General features: G+C 38.2%; 1 long non-coding RNA gene across 1 annotated transcript; it reads left to right on the top strand.

The window, feature by feature from the left end:
* Positions 1 to 9,080: 9,080 nt before the first annotated feature.
* On the top strand, positions 9,081 to 10,077 carry LOC109495993. The gene is made up of 2 exons (XR_002151735.3): positions 9,081 to 9,376; positions 9,855 to 10,077. It is a non-coding gene; the product is annotated as an uncharacterized LOC109495993 (long non-coding RNA).
* The last annotated feature ends 1,532 nt before the right edge of the window (positions 10,078 to 11,609 follow it).

Genomic DNA, 11,609 nt, shown 5'->3' with positions numbered 1-11,609 from the left:
ATAATATTGGGCAGATCTGTTAAATTTTCTGGAACTCAGTTTTAGTATCTGCAGAATGAGTTTATACTATGCATTATACAAGTCTCTTCTAGATTTAAAATGTGTTAATTTTTACGTACTAAATATTTAATGTAATTTACTCTAGAATTTTTGAAAAAGATGAACAACTTGTACTTATATTGAATAAATCTCCTCAAAACAGTAAGTTTTTTTTAAAGTTTATTTATTTATTGAGAGAGAGGGAGGGAGAGAGAGAGAGAGAGAGAGAGAGAAAGAGAGAGAGAACCAGTGGGGGAGGGGCAGAGGTAGGGAGACAGAGGACCCTAAGCAGGCTCTGTGCTGACAGTAGAGAGCCCGATGTGGGGCTCAAACTCATGAACCATGAGATCATGACCTGAGCCAAAGTCAAATGTTTAACTGAGCCACCCTGGTGCCTGTCAAGTTTTTATTTAAATTCTAGTTAGTTAAAAAAAATTTTTTTTAAGGTTTATTATTGAGAGACAGAGAGAGACAGAGCATGAGCATGGGAGGGACAGAGAGGGAGACACAGAATCTGAAGCAGGCCCTAGGCTCTGAGCTGTCAGCACAGAGCTGGACGTGGGGCTCGAACTCACAAACCACGAGATCATGACCTGAACCAAAGTCAGCCGCCTAACTGACTGAACCACCCAGGCACCCCATAAATTCTAGTTAGTTAACATACAGTGAAATATTGGTCTCAGGAGTAGAATTCAGTAATTCATCACTTGCATACAACCCCCAATGCTCATCATAACAAGTGTCCTCCTTAATACCCAACACCCTTCTAGCCCATCCCACCCACCTCCCCCCATCATCCCTTAGTATTTTTTGCTATTGTTAAGAGTCTTTTATGGTTTGTTTCCCTCTCTTTTTCCCCTTTTCCATATGTTCATCTTTTTTGTTTCTTAAATTCCACAAATGAGTGAAATCATATGGTATTTGTTTTCCTCTGACTAATTTCCCTTAGCATAATGCACTCTCGTTTTACCCATGTTGCAAATAGCAAGATTTCATTCTTTTTGATTGCCGAGTAATACTCCAGTGTGTGTGTGTGTGTGTGTGTGTGTGTGTGTGTGTGTGTGTGTGTGTATGTATCTTCTTTATCCATTCGTCAGTTGGTGGACATTTGGGCTCTTTTTATGTTTGGCTATTATGGATAGCGCTGCTATAAACATTGGGATGCATGTGTCCCTTTAAATCTGTATTTTTGTATCTTTTGGGTAAACACCTAGTAGTGCAATTGCTGAATCATAGGATAGTTCTATTTTTAACTTTTGAGGAACCTCCATAATGTTTTCCAGCGTGGCTACACCAGTTTGCATTCCCACCAATAATGCAGGAAGGTTTCCTTTTCTTCACATCCTGGTGGAGTTTGTTTATTTTAGCCATTCTGAGAGGTGTGAGGTGATATCTCATCGTGGTTTTGATTTGCATATTGCTGTTAAGTTTGCATTTCTATATAAACTTATTCTTGCTTTGTGTTTAGCTTAAGCAGGTACAGTCTATAAAAACCATACAGTGTATGTAGACATGAACTTTAAGGTTAGAAATTATATTTTGGACACATTACATGTATTGAAATAGATATCAGAATTTTTAAAAACTAAAAACGATTTCGAAGTAAGTGGCATGCCTATGGCATCACTTCACAGCATGAGCGGTTCCTGTGCCCCACACTCTTGCAAACCTGCTTACCAGAGTTGGACCAAGCAGATGATCAATAATCTCAACTAATCTGAACTCAGCTCTGATTTCATAGTGGCATAATTTCATTTTTCCAGTTAACAAATATTTTCCCTGTGCATACATGCTGTGGATACTTTAGTGAATGAGAAGATTCCATATCCCAAGTTTAGAGGCGGATGCAGACAAATGATCAGGCCCTCACAAGATAATTCAATCAGTGCTCCATTGTGGACGCATTTCAAGGAGAGAAAAGGGTGGATATCTGGCATGAATACGGGGAGTTACAAGTGCAGACCTCTGTTGACTTCTGAAATGAAACTGTAGTAATAGTGGGTGGGCCATTTATCAGCAACAGAGATCAACCAAAAAATTAAATTGTGAAAAGAGGGAAGAAAATTATGCAAAAACACTTATCCCAAATACAAATTGTTGACTGGGAAAGATTATGACAAAGGCAGAAATTTGCACTGAGGTTGCAAAACAAAACTCCAACTGACCAAACAAAAAACCCAGTGACTTTGAAGAATACCATTTGCTTCAAGGCCAGATTCGTGTAGGGCCTTGCTATCACTACAGCACAAATGGATCTGCCAAGGCTAAGAGCAAATAAAACTAAGGCAATCACAACCAAGCAAGGGAATCAAGAAAGGCTTTATAATGATGGTGACTTTTTAGTTGGGCCTTAAACAGCATGTAGACTTTTATAGGCAAAGATAAGACAAGGCTGTGCAAAACTCTTAGGGTAGAGGACAACCTAAGCCAGGAGAAAGAGGAAAAGCCAGAATTGAATTTACGAAACATCAGGAAGCCTTGGTTCTCTGTAGCAGAGAATTCATGTTGGCAAGTAGTTGATATTAAGGTTGAAAAGGAGGCTTCTGATGCATTGTGGCTTATCTTAAATATAATAGAAATTGAGGTCGCTGAGGACAAGCTCTAAATATATGAATAACTATGCATATTTATAAAATATTCCTTCAATGAAAGTGAAAGAATTTCATCCAATATTTGAAAAATAGAGAAATTTAGTCCACAAATACCATTCATAGCTTCCTTAATAAATTCCAAAACTATTATTGGTATTTGGGTATACTTTTTTTCAGTATATTGCCACACATACATCATATGCAGATTGAAAACCTTCTCTGGATTTTTATGCTGCACTTCTTTAATTCAATAAGAATTTTCCAACATTCCTTTATTTTTAAATTATCCCTTATTTATTAGCAGCATAATAGCTCAATGAATGATCATATCACAATTTCCTTAACTATTATGCTATTGTTGAATATTTAGGTTCTTTAAAAAAAACAGCATTATAAATAACATCTTAATTTTTTATATCTACAATTTTCCCCATATTTGAGATTGTTTTCCTTAGCATGATTGTTAGCTACAAGGCTTTATTTATTCTAGCCTAGTCTTGTATGGCTTTTTATATAATACACTTATTTCCCTAAGTCTGTGATATTTGCTGAAAATATTTTGTTCATATGACCTTTTATACCCTTTTAAAAAACATAAAAGAACAATTTACATTTTATGGGAATTAGTTGTTACTAGGGAGTTTGAAAATATCATTTTTGCCAGGAGTCTTTCGTGGATATCTTAACACTTGCATGTTAATTTACATCTTCATTATTCATTAATTCAATTACTCTATTTTTGGTACCTTTTAATAACTTATGTGATAGCATAGACTCTGGAATCAAAGAACTCTTTGCTTGCAACTCAAGTCTACTGTTTGCTAGATGTGCGCCTTCAGGAAATTTATTTCACTCCCAAGTGAAACCCAAGTTTTCAAGTTTCTAAATTAGATTACTGTTACCTAACAAAGAGTTGTGAGGATTAGGTGAGGTCCTGAATTTAAAAATTAGATATTATTAATAATACTTAATTCACATTTTCTAAATATATCTGTACTTTACAAACAAAGTTACTACCAAGTATTTGATGATTACGTGCCTTATATTAAGTGTTATGTAAGCTCTCTATGAAGTCAGTCAGACACAATCCAAGAACACACATTAGCAATGAACAGAATGCAGACACTGAGTGACTTCAATTTCTGGTGATGTGAGGAAATAAAAGTATAAACCAAGTGCATAGGGGCCCCCAATAAAGGTCATACAAAAAAATGAGATTCTTTGCTCCAGTAGGATGTTGTCTCCCTGAGTAACACAAAGGCTTTGGGTTTAGACCCTTTAGGAGATAGGGAATGACCACTGGACTGAAAGGAGGTAGGGTGTTTGGATGAAACTCTAACATAAAGTTAAGAATTCTTGGATATCTCGTATCTTAATTCAAGGGTAGAGCAAGGAAATAAAGGGCGGCCACACAAGAAGATGACAGCTCTTCTTGGCCTGACCATGGATACAAGATAGGAAGAAATAAACTAGCCCATTATAACTAAGATTTGCGTAAGAACTTACACTACCTCCTTGATCTTTAAGATCCTGTACTGAAAATTGACATTAGAAAATTAAAAAATATTCCAAGCTGGAAACAACCTCTGAACATGAGGGCGAAACAAAAGGAAAATCTGCCTCCCGGAAAACATCCTCAAGCCAGGCCCATCTGAATGTGAGTTTACAATACATAATGACAACACACGAGGAAGCAATTCATCATGAGTGAGAATCATCAGACATAGTAAACAATTGAATTTGATCCTTAGGAACTTCAGCTAGAAGTTCAGATAGAAACCACGAAAGAAAACATTTTAAAATAATTGGAGACATAAAATGTGGAATTAAAACAAAAAGGGAACAAATGTCATAAAAAAAAGCAAGCAAGTTTTCTCTGACATTTTATTATGAGAATTTTCAAACAAAGAGAAAAGTTGAAAGGATTTTACAATGAACATCTAAATATCTAAACTGCTGTAAACATTTTGTTACATTTGCTTTAAAACATGTCTCATTTACCTATCCGTCAATTTATCTTATTTCTGAATGCTTTCAATCGAGTTGCTGGTTGTCAGTACTGAATACCTAAACAATCCAGCATACATATTATTAACCATAGTTGTTAACTATATTGCAAAAAAATGCATTAATCATATCCATTCTTGTAAATAGCATAACTATATTGTAAGTGGAAATAGTTACAATTTCTTTTTGAAGTAAAATGTACATTCAGTGGAATTAGTAAGTTTTAAATGCATCATTTGACATATTTTGACAAATGCATACATCTGTGTAACTCAAACTCCTACCAAGATATAGAATATTTCCTTTATTTCATAGCTCTCCCAGTCAATCATATCTCACCTTGAACCTCAGTCCTAGAGGCAATCACTCTTCTGTTTTTACCCCATAGATAAATTTTACTTATTCTAAAATATCATATATATGGAATCATATGGTATGTATTCTTTTTTTTTTTTAATTTTTTTTCAACATTTATTTATTTTTGGGACAGAGAGAGACAGAGCATGAACAGGGGAGGGGCAGAGAGAGAGGGAGACACAGAATCGGAAACAGTCTCCAGGCTCTGAGCCATCAGCCCAGAGCCTGATGTGGGGCTCGAACTCACGGACCACGAGATCGTGACCTGGCTGAAGTCGGACGCTTAATCGACTGTGCCACCCAGGCGCCCCTGGTATGTATTCTTTAATGTGGATTGCTTTTACAATATTTTTGAGGCTCATTTATATTGTGTATATCATCATCATTCCATTGTATAAACATACCAAAATTTATTTATCTACTTTCCTATTGATGGGCATTGAGTTGTTTCCAGATTAGCTATTATGAATAAAGCTAACATGAACATTCTTGTACAAGTCTTTTCGTGGATATAAATGTTCATTTCTTTGGGGTAAAAATGTAGGAGTAGAAGTGTTGGGTCATAGGACAAATGTCCTTTTAGTTTTATAAGAAACTTCCAGACCCTTCTGAAAGCACATTTCCCTAGAGTATGTGGAGATATGATAATCTGAATAAAATGTTTAAAATATATCTAGTAGAAGTTCTAGAGAGATTGGAAAGAATTGGAAGGAGCAGCTTTTAATGTGTGATTTTTTGGTAAATTTCTGAACAATACAGATTTCCATATTCAGGAACGATAATGAATCTCAAGATAAAAACACTAAATCCACACATGGTCAAATCTAGTAAAAACGTATAGCCTCAAAGATAAAGAGAAATATTTTAAAAGCAAAGGAAAGAAACTGATGGATGACTTAAAGGTAGTAATAAAAGAAACCTGTAGATAGTGGAATATTGTTACAAGCATTAAGATAAAGTAACAGTCACAGTTAGAATTTTGCACCAGCTAAACTTTCATTAAAAGATGAGTAGGGAGGGGCACCTGGCTGGCTTGGTTGGTAGAGCAAGTGACTCTTGATCTCAGGGTTATAAGTTCAAGCCCCATGTTGGGTATAGAGACTACTTAAAAATAAAAATCTTAAAAAAGATGAGAATGAAATCAAGACAGTGAAGATGTTTTCAGTCTAAGAAACATGAGGAAGAGGGAAAAGAATAAGAGAGAGATGGGGAGACTCATGCTAAGGCATTACTAGAGAACATAATTTGAAGAAGGAAACTGGAATCAGAAGAAAGGAACAAGGAGCAAATAACTTGACAATTGAGGAAAGATAGTATAATACTTTATAGTATAATATCATTAATATCCGAATGGTTTATAGTATGGACTCCTAACTCAAAACCACAGACTGGGTTTGAATCCTGTTTCTGTCACTTGGTAGCTATGTCATACAACTCAGTTTATTTCTCTGATGATCAGATTCCTCACTTTAATGAAGACTCAGTGAATTAATAGTTTTGTGTTTAGAACAGTGTCCAGTACGTAGTTAATATATAAGTGTTAATTGGTAAGGAGAGAGAGAAGTTAAAATAATACAGTGATCAAGCTTGATCTACTGGTCATAGGTGGCATTCTAAATCAGCAGCGAAAAAACAGACCATCAATGAATGATGCTGAGGCATTTTTAAGGGAAAAAAATGAAACCATATCACACATCATAGGCAAAAACCAATTTTTGGTACATTAGGATCTAAATGTGAAAAACAAAACTTTAAACTTTAAGAAAAAATAGAATAATTTTATGGACTTGACGTTGGAAATTCTTTTTTAAACAAGACACACACACACACAAAGATAAAGACAGTGATAAGATTTACCATATATAAACAAAAAATTCTTTCCATCAATACTGAAAAAAAAAGCCCCCCAACACTGACAGAAGGTCTTTACAAAATACACAACCTCATGGATAATTGTCCAGAAAATATAAAGGATTCTTTCAAATCAGTAAGCAAGCAAAAATCAGATAGCTCCATCAAAAAGTTGGCTAAAGTTTCCACACAGGGTAGTCATGCACCAGGAAATGCAATTGACTAACAAATGGGTGAAAAGTTGCTCAAACTCGGTTTTTAAAGAAATGAAAATTAAAGTGACCATGAAATACAATTTCATCATTTTGAAAATAAATGTAAAGTTCCAGAATACAAAGGACTGGCAAGTAAGTGAAGCAGTGGGGAGTCCTACATGCCCCTAGTGCATATTTAGCAGTATCTGAGACTTACACATGCAACCAGAGAACTCACACAAGCCCAACCAGTCGTGAAAAATAAAGTCCTTTCCACACTGTTTGGAAGAGTGAAATCCCGGAAACAATGGAAATATCCATCAGTAGAAGAGAAGTAGGCTGGTTGTTCCCATGGCTTGCAGTAACAGAAATATCTAAATATTCATCAACAGGTGAATTATTTACTTGTACTCATACAATATCTGGAGTTCCTTGCATCAGATATAAAAGAAGAAAGTTGGCTTGGAGGCAGTAACAGGTGGAGAATGCCAGTACACTGAAAACAGGATGTAGGTGAAAACGGCTGTGGCTCACTCTGGAGAGGTGGTTCGTACATGAGTGTAAGGGTCAAGGAGTATTGAGCTGTTATCAATAAAGCTTGCATTATCTCACACTGAATCTATCCAATTCAGAGTGAACCCTTGCCTCTGCCCCCCCCCAAAAAAAAGAAAATGAATGAGACAGAAGTACCTGAATCATCATGGATTGATGTGCAAACCAAATGTTGAACAACAAAAAAGCTAAGTGCAAATGTATATTTATAGCATTACCAGTTATACCGAGTCACTAACCTATGAAACTGCCTGATTATTTTATAAATGTGTATGTAGCTAAAATATAAGGATATGCATAATAAAGGTAAATATTAAGTTCAGGATAGTGATTGGCTTAGGGAAAGGTGGAGGAGGGTAGCAAGTGGGATCAGGGAGATGTAGTCAGGAGGGTTCAGCTATACTTGCGAGTGGTACATTCATGGGTGGTTGTTACTTAGATTTCCTTTACTATTCAAAAATCCCAAATATTTCATCATAAAGCATCAAAAATCCCTTTCTCCTAAGTAGGTGCACAAGAGTTTGGTCATTGCCGTAAACAGAGCTGTAGTGAGGAAGGAGGAAACCAGTGTTTAAAGCTCAGAAGGCGGCAGAAGTGAGAGGAAAGTGCAGCTGCCCTGCACGATGGGTGAGATTGGCCAGACAGTTAGAACATTCTAGAACAGCATCCAACGTACCAGAAGCCTGACAATGCCTGCTGTCAGTGGAATTCAGCATCAGTAAGTCAGTGTGGCTGAGGCATGTGCCACGGGTTAAAGCCATTTATATAGACACAAGGTCGTGGGGTGCTCAAGAAAGATTCTGGACTATCTGCTCCAACTCTGGCTCTGTCTCTTACACTTTCACATTGAATAACCATAATCTAATTATTTGATCTCTCTGTGCCTCTATTTCCTCATGGGCGCAATGGGGCTACACAGACAACACTTAGTGTTCACTTCTGTTGTTGTTAGGATGGTGATAATCATTGACTCTCACCTCAATCCATCCTGCTTCCAAAGGCACCCGAGATCCTATGGCCTTTGCCTTATTAGTATCATTCCCTTCCACTCCGTGTCAAGTCCTCAGTCTCAATTCATGTGCCTTGCTCCAAAACCAGGCTATCAGCCTCATTTCACATTGGAACGCTGTCAGAGGATGATTTCTGGTGACTACACAATCAGGGCGAGTCTTCAGCCTACCGTAGCTGGACTCCCCTCCCTGTTCCTGCTTATCTTTTTTTTAAATGTTTATTTATTTTTGAGAGAGAGGGAGAGAGTGGGGGGGGGGAGGGGCAGAGAGAGGGAGACAGAGGATCTGAAGCAGGCTGTGCGCTGTCAGAGAGAGCCTGATGTGGGACTCGAACTCACAAACCATGAGATCATGACCTGAGCTGAAGATGGTGCTTAACCAACTGAGCCACCCTGGTTGCCCCTGTTCTTGAGTGCTGTCCAGAATAAAACGTATTCATCCGACGACTCCGTAATCTGTGTCCACATATCCTGTGCTTGGTGCACCGCACAAAATCTGACACAGGGAAAGATAGCAGAAAATGAAAGAAAAGTCTTTGTGTTGTGTTCATACGCTGCTTCACTAGATTGACCTCTCTCTCTCTTTTGTTTGGTACTTCTTCTTTCTAGGTTAGCGCACCTTTCTTGTCTCCATAGTAGGGGTTGACACTAAGAATTGATATCCCTTGTTTCCCTGCTCATCATTTTGATTCAGGAGGTAGAATGTGTATCAGCCATTAATGGCACTTTTTTCATCTCCTTCCATCGACAGTGTACAACCCTTCCTTGATTCTGAGGTAAGCTCATTGCTTGTCCTCAGTTTTTGGTGGTATTGTGGATTTGTGCCTCCTGTTAGTATGCTTTCTTGTATACGAAAGAGAAGTTGTATAAAGTCTTAAAAAAAATGAGTTCATTAGGCTGCATTCTAATCTGGGATTTCCATATTACGGCAGAAATGATGCTGTGTAGTTCTATACCCAGCCCTTTAAGGTCTAAAAATTTCTGCTGCTTCTTACTTACTTACTTACTTACATATTTATTTATTTATTTATTTTAGAGAGAGAGAGAGGGAGAGAGAGAACATGAGCAGGGGAGAGGGGCAGAGGGGGAGAGAGAGAGAGAGAGAGAGAGAGAGAGAGAGAGAGAGAGAGAGAATCCCAAGCAGGGATCGATCCCATGATCCTGGGATCATGACTTGAACCAAAACCAGGAATCAGATGCTCAACGGACTGAGCCACCGAGGTGCCCCTAAAAATTTCTGCTTCTACTCTTCAGGGACCCAGCTGCCATGCTGTGAGGAAGCTCAGGCTATCTTTCTGGAGAGAGAGGCATCCTGAAGAAGCTATGGAGGGAGACAGAAGGAGGGCACAGAAGAAACACAGGTCGCCCACAGAATCAAGTTCAGTCCTCATTCATTGTTTTAAGCCATTAAGTTTTGGGTGGAGATTTGTTACACAGCTATTGATAACTGAAACACTCAGATAGTTTGTGTTCTTCATTGTGATCTCTTCATTGCATTACGATCTCTTCATTGAAAGACTATGAGATGATAAGAAACTATGTGTATAATTTTATGAGGACAGGCTTTCACTCCTACACCTAATGCTATTTTTATTCTACTTGTATATCTATCAGATTTTAACTCTATTCTGCCTCTAACAGGCTTATTCCCATACCTGAGCTTATTTTTAAACATATAAATCCCCAATTTTCAGTCTGAAATGATTTTGTTTTATGCCTACTTGGATTAGTGTGATCTTTTGGGGAAGATTTCTACTCAGAACAATTATATTGCTTATGATTTCTAGCCATGCAATGTTTTTAGAGGTATATTCAGAGGAGTGTGTTCACGGCATTTATTGGGGATAAAATTGTTAAGATCTAATGATGATCTCTTTAAAATATTTATTTGGTGAAACCTGAGGGTTTGGGGGACCAATATAATGGCAGAATAATTGCTAAGTCACTGTGAAGGCACTGCTCTATTTAACGTGTGCAATTTTGCACAAGCCAGGCGGAACTAATCAAAATACTGAAGGTAGGTTCTTGCTGTCAGCACTCTCCCAACATTTACCTAGCTGTTTACAAGGCCAGAAATATGACTTTATATATTGTGAGTGAATTGGATTTCTTAATAATAAACTGTGGTCGAAATTAAGCAATAATTCCTTCTAAAGAGAACTGTTAGTGATGTTTTCAGCTATCAAGTTCTTATTGCATCTGCCTCCAGTCCATCAGGGGTATGTTTTAAAAAATTTTTTTAACATTTTATTTTTGAGAGAGAGAGAGAGACAGAGAGAGAGACAGAGAGAGAGACAGAGAGACAGAGAGACAGAGGGAGAGAGAGAGCAGGGGAGGGGCAGAGAGAGAGGGAGACACAGAACCTGAAGCAGGCTCCAGGCTGTGAGCTGTCAGCACAGAGCCCCACGCAGGGTTCAAACTCCCGACCCAGGAGATCCTGACCTAAACTGAAGTTGGACACTTCACGGACTGAGCCACCCAGGCGCCCCCATCAGGGGCATTTTCACCCATTTTTGACACTTACCTGTTTGTCACAACAGAGTCCCTATGTGCGTGTGTCAGAGCCTCTATGTGAGGTGTGGTCTGGCTTCCTGTGACACCCCTTCTCAGTGTCTGCTTTGTCTGACCAGGAGTATCCCCCATATGGGTGCCTGGAGCTGGGAGAGGTAACCCCACTGCTCTTGGCTGCCTGTCACCCTCTGCGGAGCTTTCTCCCAGATACTCAGTGCTTGCCCTGACCTCCTAAAGGCTTCCATTCAGATTCTCCCTCTCAGTCTGCTCTGTTCTAGAATATTCTTGGCCCTTCCACTCAGATTCCGTTGTCCTTTTTGATTCTCCTTCAGAACTTTGTTCCGTGATGGTGGACAGTACTCTGAGCTCATAACCTCATGCGAGATAATGTGTTAACCCAAATGAGTATCCCTGAGGATTTTTTTAGGCCGCTGGAAAAATATTTTTAGACAAAAGTCCACCTTCATTCTCTTAAGCTAAAACCAAATCATTTGTGGT

This window comes from Felis catus, chromosome F2 (genome assembly GCF_018350175.1).
Source record: "Felis catus isolate Fca126 chromosome F2, F.catus_Fca126_mat1.0, whole genome shotgun sequence".
NCBI classification, from domain to species: domain Eukaryota; kingdom Metazoa; phylum Chordata; class Mammalia; order Carnivora; family Felidae; genus Felis; species Felis catus.
The sequence above is the reverse complement of the archived record's forward strand: the minus strand, read 5'-3'. Positions and strand labels throughout refer to the sequence as shown.